The sequence below is a fragment of the Eschrichtius robustus genome, chromosome 16 (assembly GCF_028021215.1).
Source record: "Eschrichtius robustus isolate mEscRob2 chromosome 16, mEscRob2.pri, whole genome shotgun sequence".
Taxonomy (NCBI): domain Eukaryota; kingdom Metazoa; phylum Chordata; class Mammalia; order Artiodactyla; family Eschrichtiidae; genus Eschrichtius; species Eschrichtius robustus.
Window position 1 is genome coordinate 73975988 of NC_090839.1, and position 22869 is coordinate 73998856.

The window sequence follows — 22869 nt, forward strand, 5'->3', positions numbered from 1 at the left end:
TTTATGGCTGAGTAATATTCCATTGTATATATGTACCACACCTTCTTTATCCATTCGTCTGTTGATGGGCATTTAGGTTGCTTCCATGACCTGGCTATTGTAAATAGTGCTGCAATGAACATTCGGGTGCATGTGTCTTTTTGAATTACGGTTTTCTCTGGGTATATGCCCGGTAGTGGGATTGCTGGGTCATATGGTAATTCTATTTTTAGTTTTTTAAGGAAACTCCATATTGTTCTCCATAGTGGCTGTGTCAATTTACATTCCCACCAACAGTGCAAGAGGGTTCCCTTTTCTCCACACCCTCTCCAGCATTTGTTGTTTGTAGATTTTCTGATGATGCCCATTCGAACAGGAGTGAGGTGATACCTCATTGTAGTTTTGATTTGCATTTCTCTAATAATTAGTGATGTTGAGCATCTTTTCATGTGCTTCGTGGCCGTCTGTATGTCTTCTTTGGAGAAATGTCTATTTAGGTCTTCTGCCCATTTTTGGATTGGGGTGTTTGTTTCTTTGATATTGAGCTGAATGAGCTGTTTATATGTTTTGGAGATTAATCCTTGGTCCGTTGATTCATTTGCAAATATTTTCTCCCATTCTGAGGGTTGTCTTTTCGTCTTGTTTATGGTTTCCTTTGCTGTGCAAAAGCTTTGAAATTTCATTAGGTCCCACTTGTTTATTTTTGTTTTTATTTCCATTACTCTAGGAGGTGGATCAAAAAAAATCTCGCTGTGATTTATGTCAAAGAGTGTTCTTCCTATGTTTTCCTCTAAGAGTTTTATAGTGTCCAGTCTTATATTTAGGTCTCTAATCCATTTTGAGTTTATTTTTGTGTATGGTGTTAGGGAGTATTCTAATTTCATTCTTTTACATGTAGCTGTCCAGTTTTCCCAGCACCACTTATTGAAGAGACTGTCTTTTCTCCATTGTATATCTTTGCCTCCTTTGTCATAGATTAGTTGACCATAGGTGCGTGGGTTAATCTCTGGGCTTTCTATCTTGTTCCATTGATCTATATTTCTGTTTTTGTGCCAGTACCATATTGTCTTGATTACTGTAGCTTTGTAGTATAGTCTGAAGTCAGGGAGTCTGATTCCTCCAGCTCCATTTTTTTGCCTCAAGACTGCTTTGGCTATTCGGGGTCTTTTGTGTCTCCATACACATTTTAAGATGATTTGTTCTAGCTCCGTAAAAAATGCCATTGGTAATTTGATAGGGATTGCATTGAATCTGTAGATTGCTTTGGGTAGTATACTCATTTTCACAATGTTGATTCTTCCAATCCAAGAACATGGTATATCTCTCCATCTGTTGGTATCATCTTTAATTTCTTTCATCAGTGTCTTATAGTTTTCTGCATACAGGTCTTTTGTCTCCCTAGGTAGGTTTATTCCTAGGTATTTTATTCTTTTTGTTGCAATGGTAAATGGGAGTGTTTCCATAATTTCTCTTTCAGATTTTTCATCATTAGTGTATAGGAATGCAAGAGATTTCTGTGCATTCATTTTGTATCCTGCAACTTTACCATATTCATTAATTAGCTCTAGCAGTTTTCTGGTGGCAGTTTTAGGATTCTCTATGTATAGTATCATGTCATCCTCAAACAGTGACAGTTTTACTTCTTCTTTTCCAATTTGTATTCCTTTTATTTCTTTTTCTTCTCTGATTGCCGTGGCTAGGACTTCCAGAACTATGTTGAATAATAGTGGTGAGAGTGGACATCCTTGTCTCGTTCCTGATCTTAGAGGAAATGCTTTCAGTTTTTCACCATTGAGAATGATGTTTGCTGTGGGTTTGTCATATATGGCCTTTATTATGTTGAGGTAGGTTCCCTCTATGCCCACTTTCTGGAGAGTTTTTATCAGAAATGGGTGTTGAATTTTGTCAAAAGCTTTTTCTGCATCTGTTGAGATGATCATATGGTTTTTATTCTTCAATTTGTTTATATGGTGTATCACATTGATTGATTTGCGTATATTGAAGAATCCTTGCTTCCCTGGGTTAAATCCCACTTGATCGTGGTGTATGATCCTTTTAATGTGTTGTTGGATTCTGTTTGCTAGTATTTTGTTGAGGATTTTTGCATCTGTATTCATCAGTGATATTGGTCTGTAATTTTCTTTTTTTGTAGTGTCTTTGTCTGGTTTTGGTATCAGGGTGATGGTGGCCTCATAGAATGAGTTTGGGAGTGTTCCTTCCTCTGCAATTTTTTGGAAGAGTTTGAGAAGGATGGGTGTTAGCTCTTCTCTAAATGTTTGATAGAATTCACCTGTGAAGCCACCTGGTGCTGGACTTTTGTTTGTTGGAAGATTTTTAATCACAGTTTCAATTTCATTACTTGTGATTGGTCTGTTCATATTTTCTATTTCTTCCTGATTCAGTCTTGGAAGGTTATACCTTTCTAAGAATTTGTCCATTTCTTCCAGGTTGTCCATTTTGTTGGCATAAAGTTGCTTGTAGTAGTCTCTTAGGATGCTTTGTATTTCTGCGGTGTCTGTTGTAACTTCTCCTTTTTCATTTCTGATTTTATTGATTTGAGTCCTCTCTTTTTCTTGATGAGTCTGGCTAATGGCTTATCAATTTTGTTTATCTTCTCAAAGAACCAACTTTTAGTTTTATTGATCTTTGCTATTGTTTTCTTTGTTTCTATTTCATTTATTTCTGCTCTGATCTTTATGATTTCTTTCCTTCTGCTAACTTTGGGTTTTGTTTGTTCTTCTTTCTCTAGTTTCTTTAGGTGTAAGGTTAGATTGTTTACTTGAGATTTTTCTTGTTTCTTGAGGTAGGCTTGTATAGCTATAAACTTCCCTCTTAGAACCGCTTTTGCTGCATCCCATAGGTTTTGGGTCGTCGTGTTTTCATTGTCATTTGTCTCTAGGTATTTTTTGATTTCCTCTTCGATTTCTTCAGTGATCTCTTGGTTATTTAGTAACGTATCGTTTAGCCTCCATGTGTTTGTCTTTTTTACGTTTTTTTCCCTGTAATTCATTTCTAATCTCATAGCGTTGTGGTCAGAAAAGATGCTTGATATGATTTCAATTTTCTTAAATTTACTGAGGCTTGATTTGTGACCCAAGATGTGATCTATCCTGGAGAATGTTCCGTGCGCACTTGAGAAGAACGTGTAATCTGCTGTTTTTGGATGGAATGTCCTATATATATCAATTAAATCTATCTGGTCTATTGTGTCATTTAAAGCTTCTGTTTCCTTATTTATTTTCATTTTGGATGATCTGTCCATTGGTGTAAGTGAAGTGTTAAAGTCCCCCACTATTACTGTGTTACTGTCGATTTCCTCTTTTACAGCTGTTAGCAGTTGCCTTATGTATTGAGGTGCTCCTATGTTGGGTGCATATATATTTATAATTGTTATATCTTCTTCTTGGATTGATCCCTGGATCATTATGTAGTGTCCTTCCTTGTCTCTTGTAACATTCTTTATTTTAAAGTCTATTTTATCTGATATGAGTATAGCTACTCCAGCTTTCTTTTGATTTCCATTTGCATGGAATATCTTTTTCCATCCCCTCACTTTCAGTCTGTATGTGTCCCTAGGTCTAAAGTGGGTCTCTTGTAGACAGCATATATATGGGTCTTGTTTTTGTATCCATTCAGCCAGTCTATGTCTTTTGGTTGGGGCATTTAATCCATTCACGTTTAAGGTAATTATCGATATGTATGTTCCTATGACCATTTTCTTAATTGTTTTGGGTTTGTTTTTGTAGGTCCTTTTCTTCTCTTGTGTTTCCCACTTAGAGAAGTTCCTTTAGCATTTGTTGTAGAGCTGGTTTGGTGGTGCTGAATTCTCGTAGCTTTTGCTTGTCTGTAAAGCTTTTGATTTCTCCATCAAATCTAAATGAGATCCTTGCCGGGTAGAGTAATCTTGGTTGTAGGTTCTTCCCTTTCATCACTTTAAGTATATCATGCCACTCCCTTCTGGCTTGCAGAGTTTCTGCTGAGAAATCAGCTGTTAACCTTATGGGAGTTCCCTTGTATGTTATTTGTCGTTTTTCCCTTGCTGCTTTCAATAATTTTTCTTTGTCTTTAATTTTTGCCACTTTGATTACTATGTGTCTCGGCGTGTTTCTCCTTGGGTTTATTCTGTATGGGACTCTCTGCGCTTCCTGGACTTGGGTGGCTATTTCCTTTCCCATGTTAGGGAAGTTTTCGACTATAATCTCTTCAAATATTTTCTCGGGTCCTTTCTCTCTCTCTTCTCCTTCTGGGACCCCTATAATGCGAATGTTGTTGCGTTTAATGTTGTCCCAGAGGTCTCTTAGGCTGTCTTCATTTCTTTTCATTCTTTTTTCTTTATTCTGTTCCGCAGCAGTGAATTCCACCATTCTGTCTTCCAGGTCACTTATCCGTTCTTCTGCCTCAGTTATTCTGCTATTGATTCCTTCTAGTGTAGTTTTCATTTCAGTTATTGTATTGGGCATCTCTGTTTGTTTGTTCTTTAATTCTTCTAGGTCTTTGTTAATCATTTCTTGCATCTTCTCAATCTTTGCCTCCATTCTTATTCCGAGGTCCTGGATCATCTTCGCTATCATTATTCTGAATTCTTTTTCTGGAAGGTTGCCTATCTCCACTTCATTTAGTTGTTTTTCTGGGGTTTTTTCTTGTTCCTTCATCTGGTACATAGCCCTCTGCCTTTTCATCTTCTCTATCTTTCTGTAACTGTGGTTTTTGGTCCACAGGCTGCAGGATTGTAGTTTTTCTTGCTTCTGCTGTCTGCCCTCTGGTGGTTGAGGCTATCTAAGAGGCTTGATGGGAGGCTCTGGTGGTGGGTAGAGCTGACTGTTGCTGTGGCGGTCAGAGCTCAGTAAAACCTTAATCCACTTGACTGCTGATGGGTGGGGCTGGGTTCCCTCCCTGTTGCTGTGGCGGTCAGAGCTCAGTAAACCTTAATCCACTTGACTGTTGATGGGTAGGGCTGGGTTCCCTCCCTGTTGGTTGTTTTTCCTGAGGCAACCCAACACTGGAGCCTACCCGTGCTCTTTGGTGGGGTTAATGGCAGACTCTGGGAGGGCTCACACCAAGGAGAACTTCCCAGAACCTCTGCTGCCAGTGTCCTTATCCCCACGGTGACACAGAGCCACCACTCGCCTCTGCAGGAGACCCCCCAACACCAGCAGGTAGGTCTGGTTCAGTCTCCCCCAGGGTCACTGCTCCTTCCCCTGGGTCCCGATGCACACATTACTTTGTGTGTGCCCTCCAAGAGTGGGGTCTCTGTTTCCCCCAGTCCTGTCAAAGTCCTGCAGTCAATTCCCACTAGGCTTCAAAGTCTGATTCTCTAGGAATTCCTCCTTCCGTAGCCGGACCCCCAGGTTGGGAAGCCTGACGTGGGGCTCAGAACCTTCACTCCAGTGGGTGGACTTCTGTGGTATAAGTGTTCGCCAGTCTGTGAGCCACCCACCCAGCAGTTATGGGATTTGATTTTACTCTGATTGCGCCCCTCCTACCGTCTCACTGTGGCTTCTCCTCTGTCCTTGGACATGGGGTATCCTCCTTGGTGAAGTCCAGGGTCTTCCTGTCAATGATTGTCCAGCAGCCAGTTGTGATTCTGGTGCTCTCGCAAGAGGGAGTGAGAGCACGTCCTTCTACTCCGCCATCTTGGTTAATCCTCCTGCCCAGATCCAACTATTCTTATGGTCAGACTCAATAGCATCTAAGGACTTTCCATTTAGCCTGACCCAGTCAAATCTTGGATGACATCAATCAATAAAAAGTGAACCCTTCCATTTCACCACTGTGATTTCTGAACTTGGCTGCAACAGCAATGATGTCGGTGGAGTTCCAGAGCAGTGAAGGAGCAAGGGCAAAACTGGGGACGTCCTTGGCCTCTCCTCCACTTGGCTGGTGATACATATGCTTAGGAATTTTATATGAGACCATATAGTGGGGAGGGAGTCTAGGACAGTGATATTGGTCATGTCATCACTTTAGCACTTGTAAACTTGGAGCTGTAATTAGTTTGCTTTAAGATAAAGAAATGGAACACTTCTTGCTTTATGTGTAGAGAAAGAAGTTCTTACCTGCCACCCATGAAGAATCAAGAATCCTTTTTTTAGTCCTCATGGACCCTATAATTTATAATCACTTCTTCTAGTAAAGGCAACCGTGCCAGTCAACCATTTGCAGCAATATTTTGCATTACGAACTATCCGATAGTGTAGACGCTTAGAACACCCAGCATTGATTTCACGCTTACTCGGCCACGGCTTGGCTGCTCTTTGGCTTTGCTGTTTTGGACTCCATGCTTTGAGCATCAGCATTCAGGTTGAGTTCAGGGCCCCTCCATGTGTCTCCTCATTCTTTTTGGATTAGCCACTTCCTAGGGCACGGTCTTCTTGGAGAAGGTCACATGAGTGAAAGAGGACAATGGAAACACATGGTGCCTCTTCAGGCTTGGAACTGTTATACACATTTGTGAGGTTAAACCAATCAAATGGCCAACCCTCAAGGGAGTATGCTGGACAAGAATCCAATGACCACAGTTACGTAAGAGGACAATTGGGTTTGCTCACAACTCAAATGATAAAACTTCCTTAGCTGCATGTTCTTTGGTTAAGTCATTTCTAAGAATGGTATCAATCTACCTTACAGGCTTACTTGGAAACTCCAGTGGGTGCAGAAGTGCTCTGTAAAACCCAAAGCACCTGAAATGTCCTCTTCATAATTGTTCCAATGGTGATAATAAAATCAAACTTGCCTGTGAGTCTGCAACCTGAGCTTCCTACTTAGACATTAATTTTCTGTGGGACGGCTCCAGGGACAGCCTAATGCTGGTACAGGCTGTGCAGGTCACACTGTTGATGCTGACTCTTGAGTTCTAGGATGGAAGAAAGAAGATGACAGGCGTGGGGTGCACATTCTATAAAACGTACGCTGGGTCTCTTTCAGCATTTAATATTTGTCTAATGCTGGTTTTTAACCTGTCTTCCTTTGCAATGGAGAAACCCCAGAAATCTACATTTTTTCATAGAAAGCTCACTTGTTAGTCCAAAATGAGTAATGTAGGCCAAACATCCTTCTGTTGGTTCAGATCTTGCTGACAATTTTCCAACCCCACTACTGACCGGTGTACTCTAATGTCTATTCTGTGTCGCCTGCATGGTGGATAGGAGAAAATTACCTGCAAATATACAAGAATGAGTCTGGGTTTGGAAATCAGGATGCCTGGCCTCCAGGGCTGGCACTGCCACTTTTCCTTCTGTTTCCTCATCTATAATATGGAGATAATAATAACTGCCCTACTTTCTCACATGGTGGCTATGAGGACAAAATGAGAAAAGCATGTTGCAAAATAAGAAACGCAATTCAAATGCAAGACAGTTTTAGATTCTTCAGTTCCTCTCTAAATTAATAATAGCCCCTCACATTTGTACGTTGCTTTTCATTTTTCAAAGAACTTCCACTAGCATTATCTCATTTTGTCTGGACCATAGTCCTTAATTTTTCAGGGGAGGAAACAGGATGAGAACTGTCCCATGGCCTGTATAGGGCCACCAGCTAGTAACACGGCCGGGAAAGCAGCCAGTTTCCCCAGTGCTAGTCCTATACTTTGTTCATTGGAATCCACTGCTTCAGCTTCTCTGTCAAAGCCCTTGGAAGCCTATCTGGAAAAGTGTTTATGAGGGCAGTGCTTCTGGTGGCCTGAGGACTGTCAGGGTGGGAAACAGCCTCCTGGGAATGTGAGTTTACGGCTATCGAGAGTAACTCCAGAGCGTATCCAGTGCTGGGCAATACTGATGGGCCTAGAGGTTCAAGCCCCTGGGTCACTGGCAGGCTCTGGATTAATCTCATTTCACCAGCTTCTTTTTAGGATGGTGGAAAGATGGCCACCAGGTCAGACACCCAACAGGGATTTCTTGAATTCCCTGTAGCAATGGGGCAAAATCCTCCAGGACAAAGAACTATCTATTGATACTTACTTTAAATGGAAGTAAATTCAGAGATCTTTCTATCCCAAACTGCTCATTCTATAGTTAGAACACAGAGGGTTACAGAGGAGTGAAATCTTGCTCACGGTTAGAGAATGGGTTTGGGGTTCTTGCAGATGTGGGGATACATTCTCCGCTTTGCCACTTACTGACTGAGGAGCTGGGATGGTAGAAGAGGACTAAATGAGATAAATGTATTTAGTAAACTGAGCACTTAGTGGGCACTGCAACAATAGTAGGGTCTGAGTCAGTTGTGCTTGATTACAAACAACTGAACTCACTTTAGCTAGTGAAAAGGAATTTTAAAAATAGGACATCAGGTAGCTCCTTCACAGAATCTTCAAAAGGCTTGAGTCAAGGTTGGAGAGTACACAGCTGGGAGTGAAGTTCATCCACATCATGAGGCTGCCTCCTATTCTTCAAAGCATCCCTAGATATTCTCATCAGAGGATGACTTCCAGGCAGTATCTGTCCCTCGGATTGCTCTCATCCAATCTAAAATCCCACCGGGGCTTATATGATTGGCAGATCCCAGGTCACATCACTGTGCCACAGTTGCAAGGGAGTCTGGGAAGGTTAGTTCTGGAGGCTTCTAGCTTGAGGAGGAGATGCTCATAATGTGAAAAATGTCCTGACCATAGGAAGAGTTTTCAGAAGGTGATGGAGAATTTAAGAAAAAGATCACTGAAGTTTCCCTTGCTCCTCTCTGTCCCTGTCCCTTTTATGTGGACACTGACCGTAGCCAACTCACCCCTATAGTTCCAGACTCCCAAACCATTTCCTTATATAATGCTGTTCCCTCCAGCCTACCTCTGAACTGGCCCAGGTGAGCTCATTAAAGGCATCTTATCACTTTGTGCCTTTCCTGGCATCAGCTCCTCACTTTCACTGCTCTCACACCACCATTGCTAACCCAGCAGTATATTGCACACATTTTTCCATGTCATTAATTTTTCCTTTGCAACATGATTTTTAATAGCTACATAGTATTCCAGAATGTGGATCCATCAAAATGTAATTAACCAACTCCAAATTGTGCACTAAAGTTGTTGATATCACAAATGATTTAGCAATGAACACGCTTGTGCAAAAATCGCTTTGCATACGTCTGATTATTTCTTGAGGTCAGTTTTCTAGAAATAGAAATACTAAGGCAGATGATCTTTAAAAACTCTTGATGGGTACTGCCAACTTGGCTTCCAGAAATTTGGTATAAGCTTTTATATGCCCAACCACTGTGGCAACCTCATATTTGATTGTGCCCTTGCAAACACAGGCGGTTATCATTCTTTAATCTTTCCTAATGTTATAGGTGAAAAATGTTTCTCATTATTATTTTAGTGCAAACTTTTTTGATTATTAGTGATATTAAATATTTATTTTAATTGGTTTTTTTTTTTGCTAGCAGAAGTTTGTAAATTTTATGTAGTCAAATTCATTAAAGCTTAAAGATGATCTCACCATTTCCCCTGCTGAAAGTTTCGTACAAGCACTGTCTTTATTATATTGGATGCCGTTTGGTGGGTAGTGTTGATCAGCACAAATCTGTTTCAACAGAGAGTAAGGAAACTTATTAGACTGAATAACAGGAAGATGAAAAGATATTTGATGAGAGATTTTTAAAATGGGTATATGTACTTGAGAATATTTTGTATATACTCTTTTGTTATTAGAAGTAAAATAGTTTGAATCAATAGAGTTAAATGGACAGAACTTGCTGGCAAAAAGAACATGCCACAGTCAGCAGGATATTTAGATTTGCAGAGATGATAAGGAGGAAGGCATGGTATACTTTTAACATTCTGGTGACCACAAAAGGTAAAGAACTGGGTTGGAATTTGAGAGATGTTTGTGCACAGCATGATAACTTAAATCATGTGGGCAAGGTTTGAATATAAATTAAAGGATGCATAAAGCCCGTCTTCCTGGATCTGGCACGTGCTTTTTGTTTTTCCTGCTGGATCAAAGATGTAAAACCATCAATACTGGAAGAAAATAATATAATCTTTTTTTAGTTGGTAACTTTTATTAATTAATTAATTTCTGTTACACTGATTTATAACATTATATAAGTTGCATGTGTACATCATTGTATTTCTACTTCTGTATATGGTACAACATGCTCGCCACTAAAAATTTGTTTTCTGTACGTCACCATGCAGTTGATCCCCTTTACCCATTTCTCCCTCCCCCCAGCCCCTTCCCATCTGGTAACTGCTACTCTGGTCTATGTATCTACGTGTTTGGTTTGTTCATTTATTTTGATTTTGTTTGTTTGTTTATTGGATTTTTTTATATTTCGTATGTGAGTGAAATCATGCAGCATTTGTCTTTATCTGACTTATTTCACTTAGCATAATACCCTCAAGGTCCATCCATGTTGTCACAAATGGCAAGATTTCCTCTTTCTTATGGCTGAGTAGTATTTCATTGTATATATATATACACACATATATACACATATATATACATATATATACACATATATATACACATATATGTGTGTATATATATGTGTATATATATGTATATATATGGCATCCTCTTTATCCATTCACATGTTGTTGAGGTTTTCCCATATCTTGGCGATTGTGAATAATGTCTTGATGAATGTGAGGGTGCAGATTTCTTTTTGGATGAGTAGTTTTGTATCCTTTGGATAAGTACTCAGAAGTAGGATAGCTGGGTCATATGGTAGTTTTATTCTTAATTTTTCGAGGAATCTCCGTACTGTGTTCCATAGCAGCTGCACCAATTTACATTCCCACCAACAGTGTAGGAGGGTCCGCTTTTCTCCACATCCTTGTCAACACTTATTATTTCTTGTCTCTTTGATAATAGCCATTCTGATAGGTGTGAGGTGATATCTTGCTGTGGTTTTAATTTGCATGTTCCTATAATTAGTGATGTTGAACATCTTTTCATGGGCATGTTGCCCACCTGTATGTCTTCTTTGGAAAGATATCTGTTCAGCTTCTCTGCCCATTTTTTAGTCAGGTTGTTTGTTTTTTTGTTGTTGAGCTGTATGAGTTCTTTATCTATTTTGGATATTAACCTTTAATCAGATATATCATTTGCAAATATCTTTTCTTATTCAGTAGGTTGTATTTTTGTTTTGTTGATGGTTTCCTTTGCTGTGAAGAAGTTTTTTAGTTTGATATAATCCCATTTGTTTATTTTTACTTTTATTTCCCTTGCCTGAGGATACATACATAGAAAGATATTGCTAAAACCAATGTCAAAGAGCATACAGCCTGTGCTTTCTTGTAGGAGCTTTATGGTTTCAGGTCTTACATTCAAGTCTTTAATCCATTTTGTGTTAATTTTTGTGTATGGTGTGAGATAGTGGTCTAGCTACTTTTTTTTTTTTTACATGTGTCTGTCCAGGTTTCCCAACACCATTTACTGAAGAGGCTATTTTTTCTCCATGGTGTGTTCTTTGCTCCTTTGTAGTAAATTAATTGTCCATATATGTGTGGGTTTATTTCTGGGCTATCAGTTCTGTTCCATTGATCTATATATCTGTTTTTCTGCCAATACCATCATATTTTGATTACTATGGCTTTGTAGTACAGTTTGAAACCAGGGAGTGTGATACCCCCAACTTTGTTCTTTTTCCTCAGGATTGCTTTGGCTATTCAGGATCTTTTATGGTTCCATATACATTTTAGAATTTTTTGTTCTATTTCTGTGAAAAATGCCCTTGGGATTTTGGTAGGGATTGCACTGAATCTGTAGATTGCTTTAGTTAATAAGAACATTCTGATAATGTTGATTCTTACAATCCATGAGCACAGAATATCTTTCCATTTATTTGTGTCTTCTTCAGTTTCTTTCAACAATGTCTTATAGCTTTCAGTGTACAGGTCTTTTATCTCCTTCGTTAAATTTATTCCTAGGTATTTTATTCTTTTTTTGTGATTGTAAATGGATTGTTTTCTTAATTTCTCTTTCTGCTAGCTCATAGTTAGTGTATAGAAATGCAACAGATTTTTATATATTGATTTTGTACCCTGCAACTTTATTGTATTCACTTATTATTTCTAACAGTTTTTTTTGATGCAGTCTTTGGAGTTTTCTACATATGAAATCATATCATCTACAATTAGTGACAGTTTTACTTCTTCCTTTCCTATTTGGATGTCTTTTATTTCTTTTTCTTGTCTAATTGCTCTGGCTAGGACTTCCAATACTATGTGGAATAGGAGTGGTGAGAGTGGGCATACTTGTCTTGTTCCTGATCTTAGGGAGATAGCTTTCAATTTTTCACCATTGAGTGTGATGTTAGCTGTGGGTTTTCATATATGGCCTTTATTATGTTGAGGTACGTCCCTTCTATACCCATTTTATTGAGAGTTTTTATCATAAATGGGTGTTGAATTTTGTCAAATGCTTTTTCTGCATCTATTGAGATGATCATATTTTTTTCCTTTGTTAATGTGGTATATCACGTTGATAGATTTCCAGATATTTAATCATCCTTGCATCCTTGGAGTAACTTGATCATGGTGTATGGTGTATCATTTTGATATACCATTGAATTCGGTTTGCTAATACTTTGCTGAGGATTTTTCATCTATGTTCATCAGAGATATTGGCCTGTAATTTTTTTTTTTTTTGTACTTGTTGTCTTTGTCTGGTTTTGGCATCAGGGTGATGTTGGCCTTATAAAATGAATTAGGAAGTGTTCCCTTTTCTTCAAATTTTTGGAATAGTTTGCAAAAGATAAGTATTAAATCTTCTTTGAATGTTTGGTAGAATTCACCCATGAAGCCATCTGGTTCTGAAATTTTCTGGGGGGAGACCTTTTGATTACTGTTTTAATCTCTGTACTAGTGATGGGTCTATTTAGATTTTCTGAAAATAATACTGTCTTGAAGAACTGAAGGGATTTCTAATCTTTACATGATCAATGTCTAAAGAAAAGAACTTTTATAGATTTAACTTCATAATAAGCAGAAATTTCTTTGTGAAAAAGCTGCATATGTAAAATTGAAAACTAAACAGTAATGTGGGGATAATATTTACAACATACATGAAAAATAGTAAGGTTACTAAATATATATGTAAACAGCAACCCAAAAACAATAAGAAAAACACAAAGACTTCAACAGAAATATGAGCATAAGATGTGAATAAACAATTATCTATGGACTTCCCTGGTGGTACAGTGGTTAAGAATCTGCCTGCCAATGCAGGGGACACGGGTTCAAGCCCTGGTCTGGGAAGATCCCACATGCCATGGAGCAACTAAGCTCGTGCACCACAACTACTGAGCCTGTGCTCTAGAGCCCGTGAGCCACAACTACTGAGCCCACGTGCCACAACTACTGGAGCCTGCGTGCCTAGAGACCATGCTCTGCAACAACAGAAGCCACTGCAATGAGAAGCCCGCTCACCACAACGAAGAGTAGACCCTGCTCACCGCAACTAGAGGAAGCCTGCGCACAACAATGAAGACCCAATGCAGCCCTAAATAAATTAATTAATTAATTTTAAAAAACCATTATCTAAAAGAAACCAAGAGATAATAAACATATGAAAAACCACTTGGCTTTGCTGATATTAAAACAACTACAAATTTAAACAATGAAATAACATTTTATAGACATAATGTTAACTGTGAAATAGCATGATACAGAGTTTGCATAATTATAGGTTTGTTTAAAACAAAACACCCATAGTTATATATTGCCTCCCATGTTGATAGTGATTATCTTTGAGTTGTGGGATTATAGGTGATTTATCTCTCTCTCTCTTTTCTTATATTAATTAAAAATTTTTCTACAATAAACATTAATTGCTTTGGAAATAGGAAGACCAATTATGTATGTATTTACTTACTTTTTTAGTGATAATGCCCAGTGCTGACATGGTTGTATGGAAATGGGTATTCTTATGTCCTCACAATGGGAGTATAAATAAGTTCAGCATTTCTGGAAAGTGATTTGTCAGAAGACATGCTTCCAAAATCTCCATAGCTTTGAGTTGACAATTCTGCTTTATTAAACGTATATTAAAATATATGAAGGGCATGAGATATAGGAACAAGAATATTCATTACAATGCAGGTATTTGTGGTTAATAATTGTGACAACTTGTAAGTTTTTTTGTTTGTTTGTTTTTTGTTTTTTTTTGTTTTTTAACTTTGTAAGTTTAAGAAAGCAGAACTGGAATATAATTATAGAGTAATTGGCACTGCTCTGAAGGATGTTATTTGAAGTGCCTCAAAAAAGTGAGTCATGCTTGAATAAATTTTAGAAACACCATGTTAAACAAAGTTAAATATTTTTCTTTAGCTGTAGGATTTTCAGAGACTTTAATAGCTAATGTGCATTATAACAATTCAGATAGGCAGTATTTTCCAAACATTTATTTTCCTCAATGTACCTATTAGAATCTTTTAGAATAATGTTCAGAGAACATCAGTTTTGGAAACATTGCCATGCAGAGTCCTTCCAATTGTGTTGTAGGAGAGTATTTCATTACACGAAAGAGTATATACAATACATACAAAATGATAAAACAGTGTACAGAAAAGGACGCATAATGTGATCCCATTAATGGAAGACTCTGAGTGTATTGAAAAGAAACCGGACAAAAAATCCCCACAACAGCAAAGTATTAAAAGTGGTTATGTCTGGATAATGGAAAATGGGTAATTTTTTTTCTCTTTGCTTATACACATTTAATATGATTCCACAATGAACATATATTACTGCTAAAATAAAGTAAGTGATAAAAGTTATAAAAATGATACAGAAGAATATGCAATATATTGTTCACAGTGTGTTCTGTGGGGAAAGGAGATTACAAAGCAGTTTGTTCATTATAATTTCTTTTTAAAAAATACTTCCATATATGGGTAGCTGTGCAGAGAAAGAGGAAATGTACCAAGATATTAACAGTTATAACTTTGAGGTTATAGCTGGGATTACAGATAATTTTATGTAAACACATACATAAAATTAGTCTTGTTAGTCTCCCACCCTTAAGAATGTAGCTTAAACCTCTCACTTCTGTAAAGGAGAGGGTCTCCAAAGTGGGGTGCAAATATCCCAGGGAGGGTGTGAGTTGATGTATTTGGTGGGAAACATAATAGAGCATATATTTGTTCTCCTCATCCTTTAAACGTCGATCTTTCTGCGTTTAGTAGTGTACATAATATGTTGGCATAGTAGTACATGTATGAAGTATATAGATATGTGTATATATGTCACATACATTTCTATGGGGTTTCATGATAAAAAAAAGTGTTAACTGTGTCGCTAAAGCACTGAAACACTGACAAGTGACACCACCGGCCACATTTTCAGTCTTCTAAAAGGTACTATCCTAATGACATGGGCACAGGTTCAGTGACTTAACTGCTTAATTCTTTCTGTGACCACATAGTCTGAAGATCCCAACTTTCCACTCTGTTCAGAATCCCTGTTCCCAACTGCCACTCTCAGGATACAGGGAAGGGCATTATATTGATATGATAGCCATTAATTCTAAACATCAAATATTTCTGGCTCTCCACCTTCTGGATGCATGACAACTGCTATTCTTAGCCCCACTGAGTGGAGCCATGTGACCAATTCTGGCCAGTGAGATATGAATTGTAGAATCATATGTCACTCTTAGTGCAAACATTTGATTACTATCGTGAGACCCTCCTTTCTATAACCACAGCCTGACATGTTTGATATTGTGGGAGCTCCATCATCCTGGGTCCTAGAGAGAAGACAAGATGACAGAGAGAAGAGCCCCCAGCTGGCTGAGTGAGAAATAAGCCCTAAGTGTCCACTGATGGATGAATAGAAAAAGAAAATGTGGTATACTTATACAATGGAATATTACCCAGTCAGAGAAAAGAAGGAAATACTGCCATTTGCAACAACATGGATGAACCTGGAAGACATTATGTTCAGTGGAATAAACCAGACACAGAAGACAAATACTGTATGATCTCACTTATATGTGGAGTCTAAAAAAGTTGAACTCATAGAACCAGAGAGCAGAATGGTGGTTGCCAGGGGCTGGGGGAGGGGGAAAATAAGGAGATGTTGGTCAAATGGTACAAACTTTCAGTTATAAGACACATAACTTCTGAGTGTATAATGTACAGCATGGTGACTGTAGTTAACAATACTGTATACTTGAAATTTGCTAAGAGAGTAGATCTTAAGTGTTCTTAACAAACAGAAACAAGGTAATTATGTGAAGTGATGGATGTGTTACTTAACTTGATTATAGTAATCATTTCACAATGTATATGTATATTAAATCATCATGTTATACCCCTTAAATATATATACTTTTTATTTGTCAGTTATACCTCAATAAAGCTGGAAAAAGAGAAATAAGCCCTTAATTGTGTAAGCCCCTGAAGTTTGGGGGAATATCTGTTACTACAGCACAACATAATCTATGCTGGTTTTGAGATCAGAGTTCACTAGTTAACACCAAGAGTGTTCTAGAGGAGTTCAAACCCATCCAATATTAAAGTCCTACCCTTGGTTCTTATGACTGAATGGCAAATAATTATTTAGATTTTTATTTCTTTGTATGATCAAGGGCTACTTATTTGTGACCTTCTAAGGGCATTATTAAGCATTTAAGATTTTTTATATACAGAAACAAAAGTTACTAAGTTTCTAGATTTTTCGGAGGACTTTAATTCAGTATTCCACAATGAAATCTAGCTTATGGAGTGTGTGGTGGACAGAATTTCCTACATTACTTAAGTTCTCTTTTCCCCTTTGGCCACCCCTGCAACATATTTGAATTTTCAGATGTTAAATGCATGACTGTTTCGGTTATACTTCCTAATTATAGCATTTGATTCACTTCTTTCTCTTCTATACCTTGTTGACTGACTTTTCCCCTTTATGGAAAGCAAAGCTAATGTATCCATCCAACCATTGGTTACTGAAGAGGAGATTTCCTATTTTAACCAAATGGATGCTTGTTCACACCCAGAATAGCAGACATATCATACTCTGCATTCAGCCTCGACTGTCCCTTCTCTGACATCTGACTTCTGAAGAGCTGGGCCCCAGGCGAAAGAGGTTGGCTTCTGAGCTAGAGTCTCACTTTGCCTCTCCAGATCTCTCTCCAATCTTCACCCTGCCCTGTGCCCTGGGATCTGCATCACCCAGCCTCCTGGTTGTGTAAGGCCAATGGGAAGCACCAGCAAGAGATGGGAAGGTGGGATGAGAGAGTTATCTACCCCTCCCCACCCTGCTCAGGCTACAGATGGTTAGAGGTTGGGCTCCTCTCTGGAGGTCTCTCCATGGCTCTCACTAGGTCTCCCTACATGCCCCCCCCCCTTACTCTTTCACACTCAAGGTGCTAATGGCTTCTTGCTAATACTAGTCTTTTTTTTTTTTTTAATAGCATAGAAGGGTTTATTGTGGGGGCCAAGTAAGGAGAATGGGTGGCTTGTGCTCCAAAGACCCAAACTCCACTAATACTAGTCTTAAGGTGCCACATCACCCTCATTAATTTCCCTTATCTCTGCCCACTATTTTCTACGTGGTTGCTTCTGTAAATTCTCCTCATTTACCCCTTCTGAGCATGTTATATTTCCTGCTGGGACCCCAACTCTTACAGACTTGTGGGAACTAGGGTATCACTGGGAAGTTGAAACTACATGAATCTTCAATGAAACTGATATCCATGGGGAAAAATGCCTCCCTGTTCTTTTATTTAAAAAATAATTATTTAGCAGTTTAAAACATAAAGGCATGCTAGGAACAATGCAATGAATTCCCATGAGTCTAAAGAAAAAGTATCAATACTGGTAAAATCTTGTTTTGTTTTGTTTTTTTAACTTCTCTGTAGTATATCCCCATGGTGTTTTCAAGCTGAGACTCTGGTTCAGGAACCTAGCTTGCTCACAGGAGGATAGATATCAATGTGAGGTATACCGTCTGGGGTGTTTTGAAAAGTAAATGTGTTGAACTTGTAAGTGAGTGTGTGTGTGTGGCTGAGGGAGAAATATTTGAAGTAGGCTTTCAGGAATGATACGCTGAGGCAGAAGAATTCTATTTAAGCAATTTCTCTTTCCTGAGTCACTGGCTATGTATTGAAAGTGCCAGCCTTGGGATGGGGCAGGCCTGCATCTAAATCTTGACTCTTTAATTCATTCCCTCTGTGATCTTGAAGGAGCCTTTGCAAGGGAATTCCCTGGATATAGAGACCCATTCCCTATGGTAAGACACGCCCAGGATGGCATGGTTTATATGGCATATCATGGTGTGCAAGGGAGCATTCATTGTACACAAGGCTTATTGTCAAGCAGGGGAGATGAGGTATGTAGGCTGATAAAAATAATGCAAGATTACATGCTGTAAAGGTGATAGGATCTTAAGAGCTAGACCATTAAGGTTGCTATCAAGGGACTAGAGGAAAGAATCTTAGAACCACATTTCTCAGCATGGTATCATAAAGATGAGGACATGGACCCCACTACAGTACAGGTTCTAGCTCAGCCTGACTCCTGACTCTCACTTCAACCTCTTCACTGCATTGCCTCTTAGGTGATTCCCGCTCAAAGTGACAGTTTTATTCTAGGTAAACTAGATATCAGCACAGATTCATTATTTTCCGTTTTCAGAATTTTGAAGGAGACACGTTGTAGGACAAGGGAAACCAGATAGGCAGACAGGTTTGCAACTAGTATTGCCATGTCAAGGCATTTTTCATGCTCTGCTGATGCCGAAAGCTCAGCCTCTGTGCACTGGGACCAAATTGAATCTCAGAGACAGAGTTTGGGGTGAAGAAGAAAAGAATAGCTTTATTGCTTTGCCAGGCAAAGTGGAGACACAGCAGGCTCATGTCCTGAAAAACTGTATGTCCCAACCCAGGGGAGCTTGGTGAGGAGTTTTATAGCAATGGTTCAAGGGTGGGATTGTTGATAGGATTAGGGTGTGTGAAGGGCCTGCACTCCTTCAATCTGGTCTCAGGTAATCTCTTGATGAGCTTCTCTGGTTTCTTTAATCTGGCCTCAGGTGGTCTTCTCTGGAATGAAGAATGCTGACATCTTCCACTTGTTGGGGGGTTTAGTTCTGTAAAGAGCTCAAAGATATTGTTCTGTGTATCACTTGAGGTGAACCAGGACCCTGCCCCAAGGCTGCACTATTGTTTCTTGGCTGCTCCTCCCTCCTCTGATTAGCAACTGTTTGAACCTGCCCTTTGGAACTCAGGGAAGGTCATGGAGGCTGAACAGAAAGGCTCCCGTGCCCAGGAGCCCCACAGGGTACCGCTCAGTTTCACTTCCACTCACTGAGCAGAGTAGACAAGAATAATGGGTTCTGGAATGCTTCTGAAAGACTCTCCCTTTGACCTAACTCATGTCTAGCTATTTCTGATTCCTCTTTCTGATTGGACCTTGCCCTTGGGCTCTGTCCTGGGCCCATTTAGCCCAGTTTTAGCAAGAATCCTGCTGGGTCAATTTAGTGAAAAAATCCCCCACCCTTGATATCTTATCAAATTCCTCATCCCCCACTCTTCATATCTTATCTTATCATTTTTGCCTTTTCAGCAAAAATCCTATGAAGTCAGTTTAGCCAAAATTTCCCTAGCCCTGAAGTTTTTTAAAAATAATTTTTCATCCACTGACTCCCGCCCTGATCCTTGGCTATGAATCTACTTATCTTTGTTGTATTCAGAATTGAGCCCCATCTCTCTCCCCTCTACAAACCCTCATTGCAGTAGTCCCCTGAAAAAAGTCTGCCTTACAGTTTTTAATGTGTCATACATAATTTTTTCCTTAGTACTACTACCTGGGATTGAACTCCAGGTCTACTATTTACTCTCTGTGTATTATTCTTCTTATATACAAAATGAAAATAATAATGAGAATTACCTAATGTATCAGAATTCAAGAAAGTTAGATTCTTTAAGTGTTGTGTAAGAATTAAATGAAGTGAGATATATAGATACAGATATCTATCTATCATCTATCTATCTATCAATCATCTATCTATCTGTATCTATATCCATATGACAGTGCCTGGGACATGGTAACCCCCAATTCTTTTTAGCTTACTATTTCCTCCTCTAGAATGTAAACCTCTGAAGGTAACTTTTAGTCTCTTTGTTTCACTGTTACCTCTCCAGTGCTCAGGAAAGTACAGGCACACAATAAACTTTTAATAAATATTTGTTGAATGAATAAATGAATGGATTTTCTTATTTCCCTTTCCCAGAGTTTGGAGGGTATGGTGAAATTCTCCAACTTGCCCAAAGTGACAGAACAAAGCCTCATATCCTTTCCTCTACCTATCCTGCAGTAGCCAATGAAGGACAGAGAGTACTTTAAGATGTATGCACTCATTCATTCATTCATTCAACAAATATCTAATGGTAGCAAGTGACAGCGATAAAAAGATGACTAAGACTCTGAGGAGGGGCGTAGAAAGATCACATGCCATGTACAGATAATTTCAAGCATCATTCTAATGTTGCTGCTGCATTTAGGACACAGCATTTGTTGGCAAGAGGTGAAGTTGGAGAAGGAGACAAGGACGATATCATGGATGACTTTGCAGGATGTCTTAGGCTGGGCTCCACAGAAGCAGTACCTGAGACCAGGATTTAGGTGGAAGTGATTCATTAAGAAGGAATGCTAGGAAAATCTGATAAGAGAATGGGAGGAGCAGGATAGAGAAGGAGAAGAAGCCACCTGTGGTAGCCCGTATCTAAGATGGTCTCCAGTGATCCCCACTACCTGGTACCCTTTTTTTGCAGTCCCCTCCTACATTGTATCAAGACTGATTTGTGTGACCAATAGCTTCTAGCAGAAGTGATGGCATGACCCTTCTGAGATTAGGTTCTGTTTTATTTACCAGCTCCCTCCTTCTGTTGGATCATTAGCTTTGGGAGAAGATAACTGCCATGTCATGTAAGCAGCCCTACAGAGAGGCCCATCTGGCAAGGAGCTGAGGCCTCCTGCCAACAGCCATGTGAGTGATCTTGGAAGCACACTCTCCACCTTCATCGGACAACTGAGCACCAGCTGACTACCTGACTGCAGCCAGGTAAGCTGCCCGCAGATTCCTGACCCTCAGATACTGTATGAGATAATAAATATTTGTTGTTTTAAGCCATTAATTTGGGGGTGGGGGGGAGGATTTGTTATGCACAATAGATAAGTAGTATACCAAGCAGGAATGTGATATCAGGCAAAATCCTAGCCTTAACTTGATCCTGCAGAGGAGCTCTGGAGTGTAAGTTACATCTCAAAGTTTGTCTTTACTTGAGGCAAGAGAGCTGGGTTTCCCTACTCTTGTTTCAGCCAGTAGATAGGCTGCCCTAACACTTCTGACTCTCTGAACCAGTGGGCACAAAGGCTCCATTCATGCAGGGCAGTCTTCCAGAGAGATTCTACGGTGTGGCCCTTAGAAGCAAAGCATGTAGAAGCTGGTGTGAGGGATAGGTACTTAGAAAGAGCAGAAGGGATTCAAGGGGATCTGGGCTGAGCCCTGACAGTGTCCACTAATGGGCCATACCTGTCCTTGGACTTTGCCCTGGTGGTGATAAGGAGCCATCATAGAATATCAAGCAAGAACATGATATAATTTATTTTCTGTTTTGGCTATGATCACACTGGCAGCTAAAGAGGAAGGTGGCATTATGAAGCTGTCGTATAATGATTTAGGGCAGAGATACCAAAGATGGGAAGAAAGTGATGGACGCAAGAAGCATTTGGAGGCAATGTCAGCAAGGATGGTGATGGAGAATTGGGGCAAAGAAGAAGGAGGAAGTATGGATGCCTGGATGCCTTCCAGGCTGTGAAATTCAGTGAGAGAGAGAAAGAGAAAGAGAGAGAGAGAGAGAGAAAACAAATTTAAATAGTAAAAAAAAGACTTTGAGCATTCAAGCCTTTAGCTCTTTTGGCTGCCCCTTTTTTAGCATTCATATTTATTAAACATCTACTTCAAGATGCTGTGAGGGTTATAGTAGTGATCTAGGCAGTTTTCCCTGTCCTGAATTCAAGGCAGGATCAGAGATGTAAACTAACAACCACAATACTACATGATAAGTACTATGGTTTTGGAAAGTAGTTTCTTTTTTTAATTGGGGTATATTTATTTTAGAATGTTATGTTCGTTTCTACTGTACAGCAAAGTGAAGTAGAGTTCCCTGTGCTATACAGCAGGTTCTTATTAGTTATCTATGGAAAATAGTTTTCTAATCAACTGATTTTTTTAACAAAAGCCAAAAACACTTCAATAGAGAATGACTAGTCTTTTCAATAAGCAGTGCTGGAACAATGAAATGCTCATGCACAAAATAAAGAATCAAACAAATCTGGGTTTTGTAGGTCATCATCATTATTTCCTTCCTGTGTAAATTTTTGCATATGAAGTTCCTAATGACACATGAACCAATTGATACAGATCAGGGAACCCTGGATTATATATTTCTAGATCTATTCTACATTGATCTGTAAATTTCTTTCTATCTTATCTAGGCTTTAAAGGTCTTTTTTTAAAAAAATTATTTTATATTGGAGTATAGTTGATTAACAATGTTGTGTTAGTTTTAGGTGTTAGTTTCAGCAAAGTGATTCAGTTATATACATACATGTTTCTTTTTCAAATTCTTTTCCCATTTAGGTTATTACAGAATAATGAGCAGAGTTCCCTGTGCTATACAATAGGTCTCTGTTGGTTACCTGTTTTAAATATAGCAGGGTGTATATGTCAATTCCAACCTCCCAATTTTTCCCTTCCCTCGACACTTCCCTGCTGATAACCATAAGTCCATTCTCTAAGTCTGTAAGTCTGTTTCTGTTTTGTAAATAAATTCATTTTTATCACTTTTTTTAGATTCCACATATAAGCAATATCATATGATATTTGTCTTTCTCTGTCTGACTTACTTCACTTAGTATGATCATCTCCAGGACCATCCATGTTGCTGCAAATGG

General features: G+C 38.9%; 1 long non-coding RNA gene across 1 annotated transcript in view; it reads left to right on the forward strand.

The window, feature by feature from the left end:
• The window catches only part of LOC137749967 (uncharacterized), a 196922-nt gene extending 175956 nt beyond the window's left edge, over positions 1 to 20966 (forward strand). The window contains exon 3 of the long non-coding RNA XR_011070331.1: positions 20786 to 20966. This is a non-coding gene — a long non-coding RNA (uncharacterized lncRNA). The remainder of the gene's footprint in view (positions 1 to 20785) is intronic.
• The last annotated feature ends 1903 nt before the right edge of the window (positions 20967 to 22869 follow it).